Source organism: Camelus bactrianus, chromosome 3 (assembly GCF_048773025.1).
Source record: "Camelus bactrianus isolate YW-2024 breed Bactrian camel chromosome 3, ASM4877302v1, whole genome shotgun sequence".
In the NCBI taxonomy this organism is placed as follows: Eukaryota; Metazoa; Chordata; class Mammalia; order Artiodactyla; family Camelidae; genus Camelus; species Camelus bactrianus.
The window spans coordinates 98,058,579-98,080,893 of NC_133541.1; the positions used below are offsets into that span (position 1 = coordinate 98,058,579).

The window sequence follows — 22,315 nt, forward strand, 5'->3', positions numbered from 1 at the left end:
TCTCTCAAAAAAGAGGATCCTTGTAGGCAGGGACCCTACCATTTCATTTTTGTAACACCAAAGGCCTTGTAAAATCCCAAACACATAATTTAAGTTTTAAAATACATGTTGAATAAAGACACAAAGAAGAAGCAAGTACTATTGGCTATTCAAAGTTAAGAAGATAAACAAGGGGACATCTCCTTAAGTGATTAAAAACTAAATAAAACATCAAAAATGGCTGCCATATCTACTTCTAACAATAACCAAAGATAATTCAAATCAATGAGGGAAAGCATTTTATAGTAACTTTAAATGGAATACAATCTATAAAAATAAATTGAATCACTATGTTGTACCTCTGAAACTAATAATATTGTAAATCAACTATAATTTTTTAAGAAAGAAGGGAAAGCAACTATCATTTATGGAATATCTGTAAGTACTTCACAAGTTATTTCTCATACCTAGAAGAATGCTGTGAATTAGGCACTATTCCCCTTTTATACATGTACTGTGAGCCATAAGTCACTCAGCTAAACTTCAGAATTTATAAACCGTGATGCTAGAATGTGTTACTGGATCTAACTGCAAATATTTCTAATGAAAGCAATTTATGTCTTAAGAAACAAGAACATTAAAATGAGCAATATTTCAAGGACAAAAAGACTTAGTCTCACATTTACTTGGAAATCAGTCACAATTCTGATTCAAAAAGCCAAGGAAACCAAGAGGTACCTGGAGTTAGTCTCCAAATAGATGAAGAAACTTCCCCAAAGGATGATCTTTTGAGATGTCTGTCAGTAGTCAGATCTAGAGTTCTACAGGGTTCACATATCAATGCATGAAAAACAGTTAAGAGTAAGTGGTAGAGGGATGTTTAATCCCACTCATGTAGGGGAGAGAGTACAGCTTAGTGGTAAAGTAAGTGCTTAGCATGAATGAGGTCCAGGGTTTAATCCCCAATACCGCCATCAAAATAAATAAATAAATAAATCTAATTACCCACCCCCTCCCAAAAAAGGGGGGGGGGAACCCTCTAAAATTCTACTCATGAAAGTACGAGAAAATGTGACACTTTAAATGCTGTCACCTGAGAAAGGGGTAGGCCTGTAATGTTCTAGAACAAGCTCCCAACAAGTTCCTTTCCCCTACATGCACTCCAATGTCACCAGTCACTACTTTAGCATGATTTTCTATTAAATCAAAATGAGTATGTATTAAATTAGCTCTTCCCACTGTGTATCAATACAATGCCTGACCCCTTTAAAAAAAGAAAACACGAGCTCTACAATTTAGAAAGTGTCATAAAATATCTGAGAAAGCATAAATGCATAATAGAGAACAAATATTCTAGTCAATTATATGCATGCATATAATCTCAATTTTGACAAATGCCAACTCTTCAAGACTTCTCTATTCTATAACCTTTCACCTCTTCTCCAGGGAAAACATGGACATCTAGGGCCTACTAAAGAGTAAGGTCTTAAGAAGACAGCTTATCATTTCTTGTTGCTCTTTAATACAGAACTACAACACACTTCATTTTTTTACGTAAGGGGCATTGGGGCTAATTCCACAACTTGTTCTAGCCAAATGGGTCCCTTGAGATCAGAATATATCTCTTTGTGCACAGAAAAAAAACAGAAGCTGGCACATGAACAAAAAAGGTACTGACTATACTTATTTTTTGTATCTGACTTCTCCACTAGATTGTGAACTTTGAGAGCAAAATATGACTTCATCTTTGTTTCCTGGGTTCTGAACACCATACAACAGCAGAACTCCAATATCTGAAATGATGCTAACATTTCTAGTATATTTCCCAGTTCACTATCCAACTGAATCCTCATAATAATCTCCACTGTGAGATAAGCAAGGCAGATTATCATTCCCTTTCTCAGAAGAGAAACCAAAAAAAAAAAAAAAAAAAAATTCAGAAAACTGAAGAAACTGGTTTAAAAGTCACTGAACTAGTGAGTAGGTCACTAAACTAGTAAGAAGAACTCACTAGAAGTCTGCTGCCTTTTAGGCTGATGCTCTTTCAGGCAATAATGACAACAGCCAACACTGAAAATATTATTTGAAATTTCATTAAAATGTATGAAGTGATACTTCATAAAGGTAATTCATAAAACACTTAAATATTCTGTACCTGCTAGTCAAAAATCATTATTCAAATACTAGAATACTCCTTAACAGAAAAAAATGTCTTTTGAAATTATTAGTTTCAAAAGAGATTCTCAACCAACCACAATATGGTCTGCTTTTCTTTTAAGAATACTCTCATCTTACCTGATCCTAAATTTGAGTTCATTCACCTTTCCAAATTTTTAATCCACTGTGATTATTTATTCAAAATTAAGGCCAAAATGTACCCCCACCCCCAACTTCCCCCCAAAATATTAAGCACCTACTACATCAATCACCTAGGGTTTTCTGGTTTTATTTTTACTTTTCCTTTTCAATTATATGGAAATTGATTGATTGACAAAAGCAAAAATACACACTTTAAGTAAATAAGTTTTTCTATTCCAGAAAAGGGCAATAATAGAAACCAGACACACATCTCTCTGAAAACTGTTTAAAAACAAAGAGGTAAGAACTGCTATATGTCATATACAAAAGGAAAAGAAAACATACACTAGAGCTAGGCAAAAACCTGACCAAAAAGATTTGGGGTATTTCCTTCTCTAGTAGAAATCCAACAAATTTCATTAAATTATCTTGTCAACCCACTGCAACTTCTTCAACCTAAGACTTTTATACGTACTGGTTCATTTATCTCAAACACTCTTCCTCACTTCCTCCTACTCATCTTCTGCTCTTACTCAAGGTCCCATTCTTGGGCGGACCTTCTCCAACCCATCCAATCTAATGATGTCCCCTGTTAATTTTCCTTAGGGCATATTATTCCCTGGCTCTAAAATATTCATGGTAAATTTTATTATGTACTGCTTTCTATGTTTGTTTAAACTCTCTCCCATGAGAGTATAAGTTCCTTAAGAGTTCACTGACGAGTTGTTTTTAATTAAAAAAAGAAAACAGCTTTATTAAGGTATAATTTATGTATAATAAAATTCACTCTTCTCAAGTGTATAATTCAGTGATGTCTATTAAATTTACAGAGTTTTGTAACATCATCAAGTGACTGCTTGGGTTTTGCTCCTTCATATATCTCCGGCATTTAGAAAGAGAAAGATAATTATCTGGTGAATGAATAAATCAATCTGATAATAAGTTACTCTTAATACCATTACTATTAATATCTATTTAGTGTACCATGTGATTATGAGCTGGTGCATTAAACCTGCCTTTATTACATTCCATTTCAAAAAGCCTTCATTATTTCCATTTCCAGTCAAAGCTGGCTCCATTATAGGGCCCCAAAGTGAGTCTACTCACATCTCCCTCACTTAGAGAACACCGACTCAGGTCAAGTTCATGCATACATACTACACTTCCTTTTTCTCCATCCAGTAACCCCCTCCCGTTTGCTCCTAGCCATGTTAACAGAACACTTTATAAACAAAGGAAAGATAAGAGCATTAATCTTACTCATCAGTGAAGATAGGACCTTCATTTAATGCAAGCACCTTTGTAATGCTGAGGTGAGGAAAATAAGTTCTTGGTACTAATATGTGCCTAGTAGAAAGCTAAATAGTGTGATTTACTAAATAATGGGAAAACTTTTTCAGATATAAAATCAGTCTCTTTGCTGTTCATCCATCTGTAAAACAGAAATTTTCTATTTTTTAAATTTCAGTATTTTATTCATCTTAAGATCTATTAAGGTTTTCATATAAAAGATTTAACTCATATACAAAATAATGTTTTAAAGTAACTTTTTGAAAAAAGTTAACTCAACAACGAAACAAAAAATAATTCAAAAAATGAGCAAAGGGCTTAAACAGACATTTTTCCAAAGAAGATACACAAAATGAAAAGATGTTCAACATCACTCTTAGGGACATGCAAATCAAAACCACAGATAAGATACCTGTTCTAGATACTCCCACTAGAATGGTTATTATCAAACAAACAAAGGCAAGTAACAACTGCTGGAAGTAGAGAACTGGAACGCTTGCACACTGCTAATGGGAACGTAAAATGGTGCAGTAGTCCCAGATAACAGTTTGGACTTTCCTCAAAAACTTAAACATAGAATTACCGTATGATTCAGCAATTCTATTCCTAGGTATATACCCAAAAGAACAGAAAGCGGGGACTCAATCAGATACTTACCTGTACACCAATATTCACAGCAGCATTATTCATAAAAGATAAAAGTTGGAAACAATCCAAATGTCCATTAACAGATGAAAGGGTAAACAAAATGTTGTATATACACATAATGGAGTATATTATACAACCTTAAAAAGGAAAGAAATTCTGGTACATACTATAATATGCATGAACCTTGAAATGATGCTAAACGAAAATATGAGAAACACAAAAGGACAAATGCTATATGATTTCACCTATATGAGGTAACTAGAATAGGCAAATTAGAGAGACAGAAAGTAGAATACAGGTTACCAGGCTCTAGGAGGAAGAGGGAATGGGAAATCATTGTCTACAGAGTTTCTGTTTGGAATGATGAAAAAGTTCTGGAAACAGATAGTGATAATGGTTGCACAACACTGTGAATGTACTTAATACCACTGAACTGTACATTTAAAAATGGTTAAAGTGGTAAATTTTGTATTATGTATTTTTACCACAATTGTTTTCAAAGTATAGCTACAGCAATTTATTCCATTATATTTCCAAATATTAAAGTCAGTATACAAAGGGGAACCATTTTATTGGTGAGGAAAAACCGACAAGGCATAATATACTCATTTCAGTCATTTTCTCTGTCCTAAACGATGGCATTCTTAAAAAAACACTGTTCACAGTAATACAAGATACAAGTAATAGGGAAAACTGTGGGGGGGGTGCAGAGATATGGAAAAACTCTACACTTTCTGGTCAATTTTTTGAACTTAAAACTTCTCTAAAACTAGCCTATTAATTTTTAAAATAAATAAAAATTGTAAAGGTATAGAAAACAGAATTCTATACACTCATATTAATAAATGAAACATTATACATGCAGTTTAAAAAACACACACACGACACTGATTAGCCTTTTTACATCTATCCAAGGATTTAAACTGTGTCCCAGATCCCTAACTGGTGACACAATTAAATCGGAGAAAATATTGCCCCAATTTTAAAAGCAGCAGAGATTAAGAAAAATAAGAAGGGGTTCCCCATGGATATACAATAACCAATTCATTCAATTTCATTCAACAAAAAGGTACTTACTAAATGTGCAGTAACTGAAAGACACCCAGTCCAACAAGTATTGCATGCAAGGTCACAAAAAGGAAAGTTGAAGACACAGTCTCACATTAGCCCAGAAAGCCAATAATTCAAAACTATCATTTAACGTCCGACTTTAAAAGTAAGTGCAGCTCAGTTACTCAATGTTCAAAGTCTGCGGTTCTGGTTGCCATTTTTAGATTATCAACTTGAAAATAAGGTAAGTGCCCAAACTTATGTACTTTTTTCATTGATGAGACTGCATAATGGGGAGCCAAACGAAATGCCTTTCTAAAACTGATTTTTAACTGATTTTTAATTGAAGTTTACCAACTTCCCACCGGGCAAATGTGCCAACTGATTCAATTTCCTATTACCTTGTCTCGGAAACCAGGTGCCCCAGCTGAAACTTAGCGCTGTACTCTCTATAGCCTGCCCTATGCAGAGTGCATTCTCGACAGGTCCCCAGTGCACCCAGCCCAATTTTGGCTATATTCTCCGAGTGATTTAAGGAAGTCAGCAACCACTCATCTCACGTGATCTTAAAAAGAGGCGCGGTTGAGCCCGGATTAAACCACACTCTTTTTTTTTCCCCTGCATCAACTTCACTGCCCAGCGTGAAGGAAATGGGCAAAGAGGTGGCGCAGCTCGGGTATGCAGGGGAAGCTAGCAAACAAGCGTGGGTTACTGTGCCTTCTACTTTGGGGAAGCAAGGATGAGAAGGCACACCCGCTCACGCGCACTGCAGCGGCTGAAAAATCGAAGACTGCCACACCCCCTGACAGCCAGGCGCACGGCTTCACTTATGCTAAAGCAAAAAGGGGACCCCCTCTACGAACGCGGCAACTGCACTGCACTGCACCGCACTGCCTGGGATCCCCGGCACCCAGACGCGCAACGCCCTCGAGTCCGGCGTGGGTGGGACACTGCGCTGGGGGGCGGCGGAGGGGGGAGGGCCGCGGCGACCAGGGACCCGCGCATGCGCAGAAACGGGTACCCGCCCGTTCACCTACCGTTGGAACCGCGACGCCCAGTTCCCTGGCCGCGGCCGCTTCTCCAGGACCCTCGGCGACGGGAAGAGAGCTAGAACTGAGGCCCCAGGTGGCTCCGCGGCAGGCGAGCCTCTTCCTGTGGCGGCCGCTGGAGGGAGGCTGAAGCGACCGCTGTGGCGTGAGGCCAGCCCGGTAAGCGACCCCCGGACGTCCCCGGCGGTGGCGACGGCGGAGACGCAGAAGAGGGGGCGGGAGCGGCGACGGAGGCAGCGGCTGAGGCGCAGAGCCTCCCTAACAGCGAGCGGGAGGAAAGCGGAGGGCGGAGGGCGGGCGAAGGGCGGGCGAGGGCCGGGCCGGACGTGACGTGCGTGGGAGGGGGCGGGGCGGGCCCGCGGGCGGGGGCGGGGCAAGCGCGACGCGAGGGCGGGGGTCCTCAACAGCCCCTGGCTGCAGTCCTGAAGTCTGTGGGCGTTAGGGCCGCAGTGCTTCTCCCGCCGCAAATTTGGGCCCCTGAGTTAGGGTGTGAGAAGCCAGGCGCGAGCCCGAGTGAGGTGTCTGGGGGTCCTCAGTTCGGGGAGGTTGGAATGAAGACAGAGGAAAGTGGGGAGGGGATGTAGGAGTCATTAAGGGCAAATCCGGAAGCCCGAGGTCACTCCTGGTCTGTGCGGAGGGAGTGTGCGCCCCTGCAGAAGACCAGAAAAACCCGGGTGACCTTATCTAGGTGAGGATCGAGGAAACCTTAACGGAAAACCTGCAGGCCGACTGAAGCGGTAACTCACGTTCCCATTCTCATCGATGGGAGTTAGATCGGGGACCTGCCCGCCCCCACCCCTCCTCTTCACCTAAGGACACGATCTAGACTCCAGAGAGAACATAGCTACTTAAGGTGCCGAAAGCATCTGGGAATATGAAAGTCAATAGGCTAAATGCTCACAGGGAGCTTCCTAAACTAGACCAGAGCTTGAGAGGTAGAGCTGAAAGACAGAAAAAATGAAGAGCTCTCTGAGCCTGGGGAGTCTGTACTTGCTTACACAGCCACCCAGACCGACTGTGCTGCTCCCATGCGTTCACAAAGGTATGAATATACAGCCAATCTCTTTTTTGCTTTAGTCTGTTAATGGCTTTGAGATCTTCCATTGAGAAGTGGAACGCAGTATTTTGCCTTTAGACTCCTTGATGGCGGGTAGGTAGATCCACATCTGCACAAAGAACCCTGGCTGTCTGTAAAAATATAAACTACCAGAGTTCGGTTGTCCCCTACTCGCCTGAGCTGGAAGTCAGAAATCCGGAAAATGTAAAACAAGAACCTGCCTAGAATTTGGGACAAGCTTTACAAAAAAAAGTCACCCTATGAGATGATCTGTAAATGTGTTACAGAGGCCAGGGTGGCTCCCAAATTTCATTAGAGAGAGTAAAATAAATCATCTGTAACCTAAATGTCACATGCCCAATTGATGCTGTCATAAGAGAGGGGTGGGGTCCATAAAGAGTCTAGAACCAGCACCATCTGAATAAGAATGTATTGTAGGCACCCACTCTGTCTAGAATAGAAGCTATTGATTTTAATGACCAGGACCAATATCCACACAGTATCCAAGAAACTTAACTCAGATTCAGTTTCTCACTCAACAAATACTTATTAAATGCTTACTGTGTTCTAGTCTTTTGGGATACTTCAACAAATAAGATCCTTGCCATTACTGAGTTTATACCCTAGTAAACTTAAATTCTAAATACCCTTTAGGAGCATACAAAGACCCACACTCTGATTCCACAATCATCAGGTAGTCTTCCCATAACTCAAGCGGTCTCATACCCAGTAAGAAGCAAATGTTCAAGGCACATGACTGGTACTAGTTATACTAGCAATATAGCCCTCAATAAATTCACATCATGATTTATATATCAGCTTCTGTTCACTGGATTGAATTATAAAGTTGTTTTATCCAAATTAATTTCTCAGAGCCTGATTAAGCCTAAGTAAAGTGAAATACGTCTAAGTCTGCCAAGCTGAAGACCAGACGGACTCTAGTTTCATAGCAGCTAAGTCAAGATGCAACCCATGCATTCAGCCTTGCATCTCTTTAAGCATCTTAAATGGAAGCTTTACCTGTGATCCCCCGCTTGAAGAACAGGGGCAACGTGATTGCTTCTAAAGCTTAATCACGAGTGAGTAAAAATCATGAGAGGAAATTGTTAGAGGAAAAATCCTGAACCTGCCCCACCTATGCAACACAGGCTCTTGTTGACATAACTGACTGTAATAGTTGCATTACTCTGAATATGAAACCCAACACTGTAAGCTCCCAGAGGACAGAGACTCATGCATTTATGTGCCCTACTCTCAAAGTATGGGCTTTCAACAAATGAGCTGATTTGAAGACCATTTTTCCCCTGTAAAACTCAAGAACATGTCCTGGGAAGATATCTTTTCCATATCCTACTTTATAATAATTAACCAGTATGTTCAAAATATAGGAATCAGGGGTGTAATTTTAAGAAGCAAACCAAAACAAAAAACCTTTATTTCTTACTCTCGCTATCCCTTTAAACCTGTGCAGTGGAAGGAGGTCTGTTTTATACCTAACTAGGCAGATTCCAAGAGGTTATGTGGTCCTTCTTACGAACAGAAAGTCTTATAGTCATTGAGTCACAAAGACTGAAACTTCTCCCTCTTCACCAATTTAGGACACCTGGCTCACTGCTTGCCCTGAAGAGGCATCATGCCTGGTCTTTCTTGTTCTCTCCCAGCTCTCCAACCAGAGCCAAAAGGAGGGAAAGATAGGAAAAGAAAGGGGAGCAGGAAAGTTTGTAAATTTTACTTCCATGTGATGCTTTCACACTGTGGGCCTGCTAGATGTTTAAAGCTGCCTTTTTTTCTGATGGATGCTTTTATGGTTACTTCAGAAACCACCACTATCCCCATTCTTTGGTGGCTTCTCACACGTGGAACTCTTGATCTGAGGAAAAGCATTCTACTCTCATAGTTCTTAACTCTTTTTCAGTCCCTAGGAATCTATCTAGTGGCCCACCTCCAACTTCTTATCTCTTGAAACCTGTTTTTCTCAGTAAGGACCCTGTCAGATAGGATCTAAGGTAGCTCTCACACTGGCCCACTTGTAAGTGGTCCTGGGACCACCCCATATACTGTTGCGCAAGGTTGTGTGCTCCATACCCTAGGAAGTGCCATTCACATCATCCTCGTGGATTTGTATATTTACTTTAACAGTTTTCCAGCAGGTGGCAGTAAAGTGTTTATAACGTATGTGTGACTATTTTCCGAAAGATGGAAGTAAAATGCCTGGATGAGGGAGATCTTTTTTTCTAATGGTGCTGTTTAGGCTAGTGGCAGCTCTGTACAGTCCACATTAAGCGCTCATGCACTTCTTGGCCAAACAAACTTGGGAATACAGGCCAATTCCAGTGCAACTGCAGCATTCCTCTGCTCTGCTGCCAAAACACCTGCCAGCCTATCTCTTGTCCTTTTTAGTTTTCAGGCAGGAGACAGACACAAGTCCACTGTGGCCCACTAACTGCAAGAGACACATCTCAAGTACTCTGAGTAGTTCCATTGGAGGTCCGTCTCACTCACGTTGAGATAAGAGGCAGGCAAGCTTATGTGGTAAGAATCACAGCATACCAACAACAGTCTCCAAAGAAATACCTCACTAATTCTCACTTGACCTTTTATAACTTGTTGTGAGTATATAGAGTTATCTACCTGATTTTGGCTAAACCCTCTCATTTCTAGGGAAAGTCCATTTCAGAACTCACTATGGTCAGTTTTTGTGGAAGGGGTGGAGGGAGTTGGGTTTTTTCTATAATACCTTGGTGCTTTGATTAAAACAGTAGTTCTCAGCTGGGGATAATTTTTATGGCCATGGCTGAAAACATTTTTGGTTGTCAAAACTGGGGAGGTACTACTGGCATCCAGTGAGCAGAGGTCAAGGATGCTGCTAAACATCCTGCAGTGCACAGGACAGCCCTCCCCAGAACAAAGAATTATCTGGCTGATAATGTAACTTTTGATTTAACATCTTGTAACAAACAGAATTTTCTACATTTGGCAGTCACTAAGAGAATACCTTACAATTACATCACTTTTTCTTCATTCTTTCTACAAATGCTTTACCTGTAGATGTAGATGTCACAATTTAATTGGTATATAACTAATGTCCTAAATAGCATTTCCCTTCTTCTGGAGGTGGCCTACCAGGAAAATTATTACTTGAGGTGATATTTTTTAGTTATTCCTTTGCAAGAAGACTTTCATAGCCCAGGAAAACAAACATTTTACCCACCTCATCTGAGCAGAGACTTTATGCCTCTCAGAACTAAAATCATAGGTCAAATCACTATAAAAGGAACATATATTTGCTACAACCCCAGACCACATCCTAGATGCTAGGGAAGGCTTCAGCATGTGGGCTTCCCCGGAGTCACCAGTGTCCTTGGGATTAAACTTGACGTCAAGGAATAGCTCTCTGTCTCTGTAGTCACTTTACAACTGATCTTTCTTATTCAAAGAGAATGCGAGTAGACTTCTTTCCTGCTCCCCCTGCAATCCCTACCGTAGATTAGTGTGATTGAATTCAGCTCTTTCAGATGTAGCAGGATGTTGAGCCATCAGTCTTCTGCCATCAGTAAGGAAATGTTCATTATTCAGGTGTTTTCCTCACCCTTACTCATCTCATCTCTGACCAAGGCTGAGTACCAGCATATAGATTAACTTTTGTTCAGTCAAGTCTACTATAATCTTTTTAAATACAATGTTCATAAGAAACGGGAGCCACAATAGCCAATGAGAGCCAAAAAGTCCTATCTGATCAATCCTCAACCAACTATTTCTTAAAAAGTAAAACAGACCCAACATTCAATACTTAGGAATGTTGGACTTGGAATAAGAATATTGTACTTGTAATAAGAAAACCTGCGTTTGAGTTCCAGCCCTTTCACTTACTAGCCATGTGACTCTGGTCAAGGTTCTTAACCTAAATGTACCTTAGACTCCCCAGTGGTAAAATAGGAAAAATAATACTGAAATGAATTGGTATGCATGAGAGTGTTTTATAAGCTGTATACCACAATTTTTTTACTCCTCTCTCCTATACTGCTTTCAGAGACCTAAAGAAGTGTCTGGAAATGTTTTGCTGCCATATGTGGGCTTTTACTGATAGGGATGAGGCCCCCGTGGAAATTTTTCTTGACAGAAGTTGCCAAATACTTGTCTATTTTCAAGTGAAAACCAAGAACCACCAAGAACCCCCAAACTCTTCATACTGTTTTTTTAACATCTTCTGTACCTTGTGAATTACAATAAATACAAGCACACCTCTTCCCTAATTAGAAGCATACTTACACTGTCCACTTACAGAATGAGACATACATGTAGATAAGAATCAGAAAATATATGCAGTTTTGTGTAGGGGGAAAACTACTGCACAGGGAAATGACGTTGTATCTACCCTGACTCCTACAGAACAGTAAAATGTATCAAATTCAATCAAACTTGGCTGATTTTTTCTTCCTTGAAGTACTCATCTCTACTGGGAAAAAAGAAAGGACTAAGACACCCTCCACCACCTGCAAATTTAAATCCTCTGATAAAGAAGCACTCACCATTAGAGAGTGGTATTGCTGGGTCTTCTGAGGAATGCAATGGAAATCTGTTTGTGCCTCTGTCCCTAGGACCACTGTGCCAGTGTGAAGAATGCTTGTTCTTCATAAACAACGACAAAAAAAAGTATTACTAGCTGCAAAGAGAAGAAACTGTTCCAGGGTGTACGAATCCCACGCCAACATCCAAAATAATGGCAAATACTGTTCTGATCTTAGCAACCCAAAGTAACCTTTGTGCATTTTTTTATTCAGCACATATTTCTTGAGCAACTATTATGGGCCAGGCAGTGTATTGAGGGATATAATCATGATCTCTGCCCTGAAAAATCTTCATCTTCTATATCTCTGGAATAAAATGTTTTCAGAATAGAACCAAAGTTAACATGATGTTGATTTCAGCTTCTACATTCACTCACACAGCCACTGGTGCCATCCAGTTTGGGGAGCTAGAACAATTGACAGTAACCCTCATCTTTGCCAAGTCCACATTTTTGGCCTGATAACTCAAAATTCAGTGTATGGCAATAATATAAGCCAGCGAGATCATCAGCTATAAGACTAAGTTGTTTTGGTTTCTTGATTAAATTCCTATAGTCAACAAGATATTTTTTCCACAGTCAGAACTTTTATGGTTTAAAAAAAAGAATTAATATCCCTTCTCCTCTTCCCTCTCCCTATATCCATGTAAGAGAAAGAAAAAATTAGAGATTCTGTGAGATTATGGCCTTCACAAAACCATGGGCTTTCTGCTGCCCCTTAAGCCAGAAATCCAGGGAAGAAAGTCTTTACCATTTGGCATGCACTACCTCTTCTCAGAGACCTTATGCTCTGGGACCTTCCTACCATTTGACCAGGCAGGCTCCTTCTCAGACTCCTTTCATTAGGACCACACCTTCAGTGGCAAACTGACAGCCCAGATATTTGCAGATTGCAGATTGTAGTCAAACTACAACTATATTTTTGCCGAACGTTTACACTTGACTGCTCTTCTCTGCTTAAGACAAGGGTATAATGATTTGCAGAAGCATTTACTGTTTTCCCAATCACCGAGCTCATCAGCAGAGGCGCTCTGAAGCCTGAAGCCTCATACCCTTACTTTAGGACTGTAGAGTGAGAGAGAAACTAAACTGTGTACACAGGGGAGATGTGTTATAGTTACTATTCATGTGTCTCATCATCCCTGTTAGAGTACACTGTATCCCAAATAAGTATCCTGCCAAAAATATTGTAAAAACACTAGTTGAAGAAGAAATGGCCCTTAGTAAAGCCAAATTTGTTATTTTTAATAAAGTTTTGTTATTTGTTTCTTATTTGCTTTATATGTAGTGTTTTCCTCCACTTGAATACTTTGATGCTGCTTACTCATTATATACTTAAAAATATTAATTGAGCACCTAGCATGTGCCAGGTACTATGCTAAGTGTTGTGGACACACTGGACATAATTCTTGCCTTGTGGTGAACACAGTGTAGTTATGCCCTTCGCATGGCAGGCTCCCATTCATTGTTCAAGAAGACTTTGTTCAGTTTAAGTGTCCTAAATTTAAGTGTCATTGACATTTCATTTCAAAAGTTATGTAATTAATTACTTCTTAGGCAAAATTATTTTTAATGGAAATAAAATAGAGTCTCTTAGTCTTATGTTTTAAGATTAATTATGCACATTTCTTTATAAATCCAGACTTAATAGGTAACAGATGTATCTGTTTAAGTGTCACTTTACCTAGGCAACTTCTGTGACCTCACTGAGGTTGAATAAGGTCCTTCTTTTCTGAGCCCCTGTCGTCTTACCCAAATATCATATTGGCAACCTCCCCAAAACTGAAGGGCTACATCCTTAATAAGAGATTAAGAAAAAAAAACCTGGCTTATGGAAGGAAAGGGTAAGGATACCTGACTCTCTCCACCTTAACTGTGGATGGAGTAGTGAAAAGAAAAAAAGAAAACTCCCTTCTGAGAATTCCTAAACAAGTTTGTAGGCATATTGTAGGGGGCCACAATTTCACACTACCTGTGTGACCCAGAAAATCTTGAGCTGAAAACTATAAAGATGATCACTTTCATGCCCCAGGCACCTTGTACAAGCATAAATGAATCCTCTTTTAAAATCCTACAGGTAAGATTCCAAGAAATATGACCTTATAATAAAATATTACTAAAAATACAAGGAAATAATGAACTTCAAAATAATACCTGCAATGACTGCAAGTATACTAGTTATCAGATACCATATGCAAAGAAAATATATGTGTTATATTGTGATATAATAAGAAATATGTATTTGGTCTTTGTCCACAGTTCCTGGCACAGAGCTCCCAAAACCCTTGTAATCTCCTGAGTGATAAGGATAAGAGAAGTATATTTTCTTATTCATAATGCATCCTTTTCCATCACCCGTGAGTTTATGCTAATGATGTGATATAGGGCGGGGTCCTTATAGCCTCAGGATGGGGCTGATGCCAGAAAGACTAAATGTTTAAAAGGTTGCAAATTTCAGCCCCACACCTGACTTCCTGTGAAGGGAGGGGAGCTAGAAGTTACACTCTGTAAAAACTCTTGAACATCAAGTTTTGATGAACTTCTGGGTTGGTGAATGCGTCAATGAGCTGGAACAGTGGTACACCCCAAACTCCTAAGGAACAAAAGCTCTTAAGTTCAGGACCCTTCTGAACCTCACCCTGTGTACCTCATCTGGCTGTTCATTTGCATCCTTTATAATATCCTTTATAATAAAGAAATAGAAAGTAAAGTGTTTCCCTCGGTTCTGTGAGCCATTATTAGAAAATTATAGAACCTGAGAAGAGGGTCATGGGAACCCCTGATCTGTACCCAATTCAGACAAAAGTATGGGTAACTCAGGGACCTATTACTTGTTATTGGTACCTGAAGAGGCTGGGGCAGTCCTATTGGACTCAGCCTTTAGCCTGTAGGGTCTGTACTATCTCCTGGTTGTTAGTATCAGAATCAACTAAAATTGTAGGACACTCAATTGGTGTTCATACAGGAGTAGAGAATTGTTTGATGTGGAAAACCCACATATTTGGTGTCAGAAGTGTTATGAGTAGAGAAACAGTGTTTCTCCTTTGGCGTGTTTAGTATTTTTAAAGGAATTAAAGGAAATAAAGATAATAAAGGTATAAGAAACTATCAAAATTGATGAAGCAGATTTGAAAAAGAACTTACAGAAATAAAGAATACAATAATTGAGAATAGAAACTCAAAGGACCGATTAACCATCAATTTGAAATCTAGAGGGAGAATTGGTTAACTGAAAGATCACCTGAAGAGTTTTCAAGACGTAACACAGAGAGACAAAGAAATAAAATATACGAGAGGTCGAGATACATGGAGGATAGGGTAAGAAGAGTCAACAAATGTCTAATTAAAATTATAGAAGGAGATAGTAATATGAAGGAAGGCAGTATTCAAAGAAATAATAGCTGCACATTTTTCAGAATAGATGGTAAATATCCTAAATTCGGGAAGACCAAAAATTGCCACACTGAAAAACTACAATGAAATTCATACTTGGTCAGCTCACAGTGAAAGTTCATGACATCAGAGTAAAAGGTGATCTTAAAATTAGGCAGCAAGAAAAGATAGATTAATCTTCAAAGAAATGACAAATTGGCTGGCAGCTGACTTTTCAACAGCAACAAGAGAAGTCAGAAGACATTGTAATGTATCTTCAAAATGTTAAGAGAAAATTGCCGTCAACTCCAAATCCAGTGAAATGACATTTTAAGGAAGACAGCAAAATGAAAATATTTTCAGATAAACAATATAAGAACTGAAAAATTATATGCAATTCACATTTTAAAAAAGAATTTACTTGGTGCAGCCACTAGAGAGGACAGTATGGAGGTTCCTTAAAAAACTAAAAGAAGACTTACCATATGATCCAGCAATCCCACTCCTGGACATACATCTGGAGAAAACTGTAATTCAAAAAGATATGCACACCCCAATGTCCATAGCAGCACTATTGACTATAGGCAAGACATGAAAACAACCTAAATGTCCATGACAAATGAATGGATAAAGAAGATGTGGGGTGTATGTATATATACACACAGACACACAGACACACAGACACACAAACACACACACACACACACACACACGAATATTACTCAGCCATAAAAAAGAATGAAATAATGCCATTTGCAGCAACATGGATGGACCTATAGATTATCATATTAAGTGAAATAAGACAGAGAAAGACAAATACCATATGATATCATTTATATGTGGAATCTAAAAAGATGATACAAATAAACTTATTTATAAAACAGAAATAGACTCACAGACATAGAAAACAAACTGCGGTTACCAAAGGGGAGGGGAGAGGAGGAATAAATTGGGAGTTTGGGATTAACATACACACATTATTATATATAAAATAGATTAAAAAAACACAAGGGCATACTACTGTATAGCACAGGAAGCTATATTCAATTTCTCGTATAAGCTATAATGGAAAAGAATATGAAAAAATATGTATGTATATATATGTATAACTGGATCACTTTGCTGTACACCTGAAACTAACATTATAAATCAACTACACATCAATAAAAAATAAAATTAAAAACAAATAAAAAAAGAACTTACTATCAATAGATGTTCATAAAAGGGCATGCCAAAGGATATACATAGGAAAAAAAGAAAGTAATCCTAGAAGGAAGCTCCAAAATGCAAGAAGTATAGATGACCAAAGAAAACTGTAAACATTCTATAAATCTAAATAAACATTGGCTGTCCAAAATAATAGCAATATTGTCTAAATTCAAATATTACTGGATGATTTTACATATGTTGGGAGACTGTGAATGGAGTTAAAATATTATAAGGCTTTGTGTTGTTTAGAGGAGGCTAAATATGTTGTTGAATTAAATATGCATGTCAAAATTTCTATATAATATCTAAAGTAAGTACACAGTAACAGTGTGTATAACTTCTAGTGTATTAGAGGGGATAAAATTAAATAGGGGAAACTTAATCCCAAAAAATGGATAAGAAATTTTAAAAGCAGGATGAATAGTTTAAAAAATTGGCAGAAAATATTTGAATAACAATCAGTGTAAATATATTAACTACTCATTTAAAAGGCAGAAAATGTCTAACTAAATTTTTTAAATGCAGCAAAATTCTGTTTACTGCAAACATACTTAAAACATAAGAACACAGAAAGGTTAAACTTTTCAAAAAAGATTTAAAATATATGTATATAATATATATACCTACACACATATATATACACAACACACACAGATATATATAAAGAGAGAGAGACTACTTTAATATAAACATACTTTAAACTTCATCAGTGTCACTCATATCCAATGAAATGTGTGCACATAGGCATTGAAAGACATGTACAAAAAAATGTGCATATCTGCATTTTTCATAATGGCAAAAAATGGAAACTCAGGTAGCTATCAATGATAGACTAATGAATGATAAGTGAATTTTGGTATATTTATACTATATACTATACTACAATGAAAATGAACAAACCACAGCTACAAGCAACAACATGATGAATGCCACAAAAATAATTTAAATGAAAGAAGCTAGACACAAACACATACTGTAGGATTCCATATTTCAAAAGCAGGGAAAACTAAACTACAATTTTAGAGTTCAGGATTGTAGTTAAGGAGGGAAGACTTTGGGAGAAAGAAAGAGTCATTGATTGAGAGAGGAGTCATAAGGAAACATTCTCCATCTTAGCCTAGGACGTGATTGCATGCGTATAGTCACTTAGAAACTATTCATCTAGCTGTCTTCTTATGATTTTCATGCTTCTCCATGAATATTTTGTATTTCAAAAAATTTTAAATAAAAATTAGCTCCCTGTTTTTTTAGATTAAATCTAAATGTAAGTGTTTTTCAAAAAAAAAAAGCAAAACTAAACCATCGTGTTTAAGCATACATGTTGAGGTAGAAAAACTATTTTTTTAAAAAAGGCACAAAAGTGATTAACATAGAAGTCATGGTAGTTGTTCCTTTGGGGAGGAGGAGCAAGGTGTCTGGGTACTAAACAAAGTTCTATTTTTTTGACATGAGTAGTAGTTGCACGGATGTTTGTAATAAATTGTTATTGAGCTGTGTATATTCTTTGTTTTGTGCATTCCTCTATATGAATATTTCACAATAAAATACTTTGAAGCAAGTTTCAAAAAAGATAATGTAGTAGAATGTCTTCATGACTCTTAAAACACAAACTCTCTCACCATAAGGAATTGATCAATTCATCTGCATCATATTTGACACCATAAAAAGAGTAAAAACTCAAGCCAAAGAGGTGGCAAAGTTTGTTAGAAAGCATTCAACCCAAAAAGGACTATTATCCACATTATATAAATAACTCCCAGAAATTAAATAAACAATTTTCAAAACATAATCCAGTATAAAGTTGCACCAAAAGAAACCTTTTTTATAGGTTCTGCACATATGAGGAAATCCAAATGGCCAATAAATGTACAAATAATATACAACCATATTAATAACTGGGGAAAGCAAACTAAAATGAAATACGACTATACATCCACCACAATACACCCATAAGAATGGCTGAAATTAATAAGTCTGGAAATACTAAGTGTTAGCAAGGATGTGGAGCAATACAATCTCTCATTCATGATAGTAGGAAAATAATTTGGTATTATGCACTAAAGTTGAAGACCAAAAAACTCTGCCCAAGCAGTTTGACTTCTGAGTATATGCCCTCAATAACTATGTGCACAAAGGTATCAGAATACATGTGCAAAAATGTTAACAGTGCATTGATTGTAATAGCCAACACAAAATTCCAGCTACAGAATAATGGACCATACAATGAAATATATACAGCAGTGAAAAATGAGTGAACTACAGATAAAAAGCCTGTAAGTGGCCTCTTTGGGAATGAGAAAAAGGATAATTCCCTAGGCAGATGAATTAGAAAATGACAGCCCAGTGAGCCCACAGCCTAGCAGCAGACACAGCTTTTGTACCCAAGGAAAAGGTCTCACCCTCCAGGAGGAAATCTCCCTCTGCTAGGCAAGGACCTTTGTGCAGTGCTCAGTTTGCAACAGTGCTGGGAGCCCTACCAAGGACCTTCCAAAGCTTTGTAATACTCTACTTCTCACACTGGGTGGAGTGTACATGGGGTTTGTTTTTCATAATCATTCTTCAAGTTGTTTCTGTATTTATATATTATGTATTTTTATATTATATACTATATTTTACATAGATGTTGTGCACAGTTTTTTAAATGTTAAAATATTTAGCCATGTGATGAAATGCAGTACCACTGTACCCAACACAGACCTTTGCCAGCACTTCAGTGCCATTCCTCCTCTGTGTTCAATCTAAAATCAAAGAGTTCTGAAGGATATTAGAATGATGCTTTTCTTAACCTCTTGTAGCTCTTTTCAGAGTTAGGGCAAGTTACTCATGTGCAGGAAAACAGGATTCCTCATCTTTCAGCCCCTATCCCTATCTTAAATAAGAGGTTTTGTCTGTTTTCTCATCCAGGATTTATACATAGTGGTAAGAACTAAATGTGCAAACCACTAGAAGTTGGTGGGCACCTGTAGTCCAAGAAATTTCCCTAAAACCTGAAGAGTAATTTCATTATAAGGGATCTGGCATGTCCGATTTCATCGGACCTGACCTGAGAGGAAGCAGAGAGACAGATGAACTCGGAAAGTTCTTTGCCAGCCCAGGAGTCTTGGATTCTGAGATGCTGCAGCTCTGAGATCTTGACTCTTCCAAAGAAGCTCAAGACCTTTTTTTTTTTCTTTTCGGTAGGACAGAAGACTGAAACATCTCTCCTAGCTTCCAAGCAGTCCTGCCATCTTCAGAAGGGGTCATTGGGGTCCACCAATCCAAGCCCCAAATCATAAAGAGAAAGTTTTGCTTATTAAATGGAAGCTCTTCCCACACTTCCAGACCCAAGAAATGCTTGGCCTCAGCCAACTATAAAGTTGGATCAAACCAAGTCCTCACAAAGGGACTGAAGGATGATCTAATTCACAGCACAACCCTTTTTTTAAACTGTTTTTTTCAAATACAAAAATAATATATAATCATTGGGAAAATTAAAAAAATTTAGAAGAATAAAGAATAAAGAGCAAAATTTTCTCTGTATGCCCTAATCTTATTCCACTCTCTAAAAGTAAACTTTGTGAAGTATACCCTCCCACAACTCTTTTTATACATTTATTAAATGCACACACTCACACAATTACTTTTCTTAACATAAATGGGATCATACTACAATGTTCTATATTTTTACATATAGTATTTACACATAATATTCCATATTAATCTTTTCATATTAGTAAATTTAAGCTATTTCCAGTTTTCTTTATTAATAACAGTACAATAAGTGTATACTTATGTGTATATTTGTGTACAGAAGATTCCTAGAAACAAAATTGCCAAGTTACAGAATAACGCATTTAATAGAAAAACAAGGTCCTACTGTATAGCACAGGGAACTATATTCAGTAGCCTATAATGAAAAAGAATATGAAAAGGAATATATGCGCGTGTGTGTGTGTATGTATAACTGAATGTATGCTGTACACCAGAAATTAACACTACATTGTAAACTGACTATACTTCAATTAAAAAAAGAGTAATGTATTTCAAATTTGATAGACACTACCAAAACTACCTGTGAAGAGGCTTTGTAAACAGTATAGAAAAATGCCTATTTGCTTCAACTTTCACCAATAGATATTATGTGTATATATATTTTTTGCCAGTTTGATGAGCAAAAACAGTGGCACAACTGAGGTTGAGTATATGCTTCCTGGCCAGTGGTTTTTTTTTTTTTTTTTTTTTTTTTTCAGTGAATTAGTTATCCATATCCATTGCCTATTTTTCTGCTTGCAACTTCCTCATTTTGATCATAATAGTAGCTCCTATATATTGAGCACTTGGCTGTGTGCCAGTCACTGCACTAGGTGGTTTAAAATGATTTTTTTCTTGAAACAACCATTTTACAGATGAGAAATATGAAAAACATGGAGATGAAATTCAAACCCTTTTTTACTGGCCTCTTTTACTCTAAAGGCTCCACTTTCTCCACCATACCACTATACCAAAAAGCCTTATTTTACTAAAATATGTAAACCCCAAAGGGAAGCAACTCACCCAGACACTCACAGTCTCACAGCTAGGACACTCGTCTCAATCCGGACCACTGGTGGGCTTTTTCCTGGTCTTCCCAGAAAACAAACATGAAAACTGCCAAAAGGCTTGTTCGGGCAAATGTATCAGACTCAGCTGCCTGCTATCTGTGTCCTTAAAGATAAAGAGCCAGCAGGACAAGGGTCGAAGATAAATAAAATAGAAACACCAAGAAACATGGAGACCTTGGCCCCATTCCATCCATATCACAGTCAAGGCAGAGGGCTGATGGCCCTGCAGGTCAGCCCTAGGGACTGGTATGGTTTTCAGCCAACTCCCAGCACCTACTTGCCGTGCTGAAGTGTTTTTTAAAACTCTGAGGCTGAATGAACTATTAATCACAAGCAGGAGTAGAAAATAGTTTGAGGTTCTGCTCTTTATAAAATCAAAATGTTTATTTTATAATCCTTTTATTAATGAATGAAAAGTGTCCCTAAGACTTCTACCTCTATTTTTCTCAGATATGATTAACCTAATGAGAAATACTATAGGAAATATGATTTTCTGATTTTATTGTTCATATTGACAATAATCCTCTAAAGAAAAGGAGGATGGGGTAAATTAAGTTCAAGAAATTTCCAAAATCCCTTCTTTCACAAAACATTAATTAAATGTCATTGTAATGAGTTGGTAAAAGCTTGATACTGGGCACATGAATATGCATTAAACTATTCTTTATACTTTTGTATAATGAAACTTTTCCAATAATAAAAAGTTTATGAAAAAAAAAAAGGCCTATGTGCCAGATACTGGGCTGGGCCCTGGAGGTCAGCAATGACTAGACCATAGTTCCTGTTCTTTTGAGGAGCAATAATCTCTTCCATTATCCTGTTAACATGTTACATGTTACAAAGTACTTTCATATGTATCATCTGATTCATCCTGTAAACATAATTGCATATTCAACCTGGAAGCCTCCTACATTTTATACTTCCTTTTCTTTCTGATCTTTCTTTGTTTTCCATGATAAATCTAATCTAGTGAGGGCCAGGTCTCCAACAGTTTGGACCGTGGGTGAAAGAGGGAGGGGTGAAAGAAATAGGGAAAAGACCTTTATCCTATGGGTAAGGAGCTGGGTGGAGTTAGTTTCAGGATGCTTCAGATAATATTATCGGAATCTTGTATCACCCTTTTAAACACTTTGGGTGAGCCTTGCACTCACAAAAATCATCCCTTGAGTTTAGGCTGATACTCCTATTTTAAGACTGTTAAACTGGGTCGCAGAAA

At 37.9% G+C, this 22,315-nt stretch overlaps 1 protein-coding gene across 14 annotated transcripts in view; it reads right to left on the minus strand.

Moving 5' to 3' along the window:
* FAM13B (family with sequence similarity 13 member B) overlaps nucleotides 1–21,163 on the minus strand; it is a 99,677-nt gene extending 78,514 nt beyond the window's left edge. For 10 of the 14 annotated variants that reach the window (XM_045507712.2, XM_074360722.1, XM_074360721.1 and 7 more), the window contains exon 1: nucleotides 6,303–6,638. The gene's annotated coding sequence lies outside the window, so the exon portion shown is untranslated. Of the gene's footprint in view, nucleotides 1–6,302; nucleotides 6,639–11,900; nucleotides 12,007–21,052 lie in introns of those variants that run through there. The other 4 variants (XM_045507711.2, XM_010971670.3, XM_074360718.1 and 1 more) reach the window with 3 other exon arrangements.
* Between the last annotated feature and the right edge of the window lie 1,152 nt (nucleotides 21,164–22,315).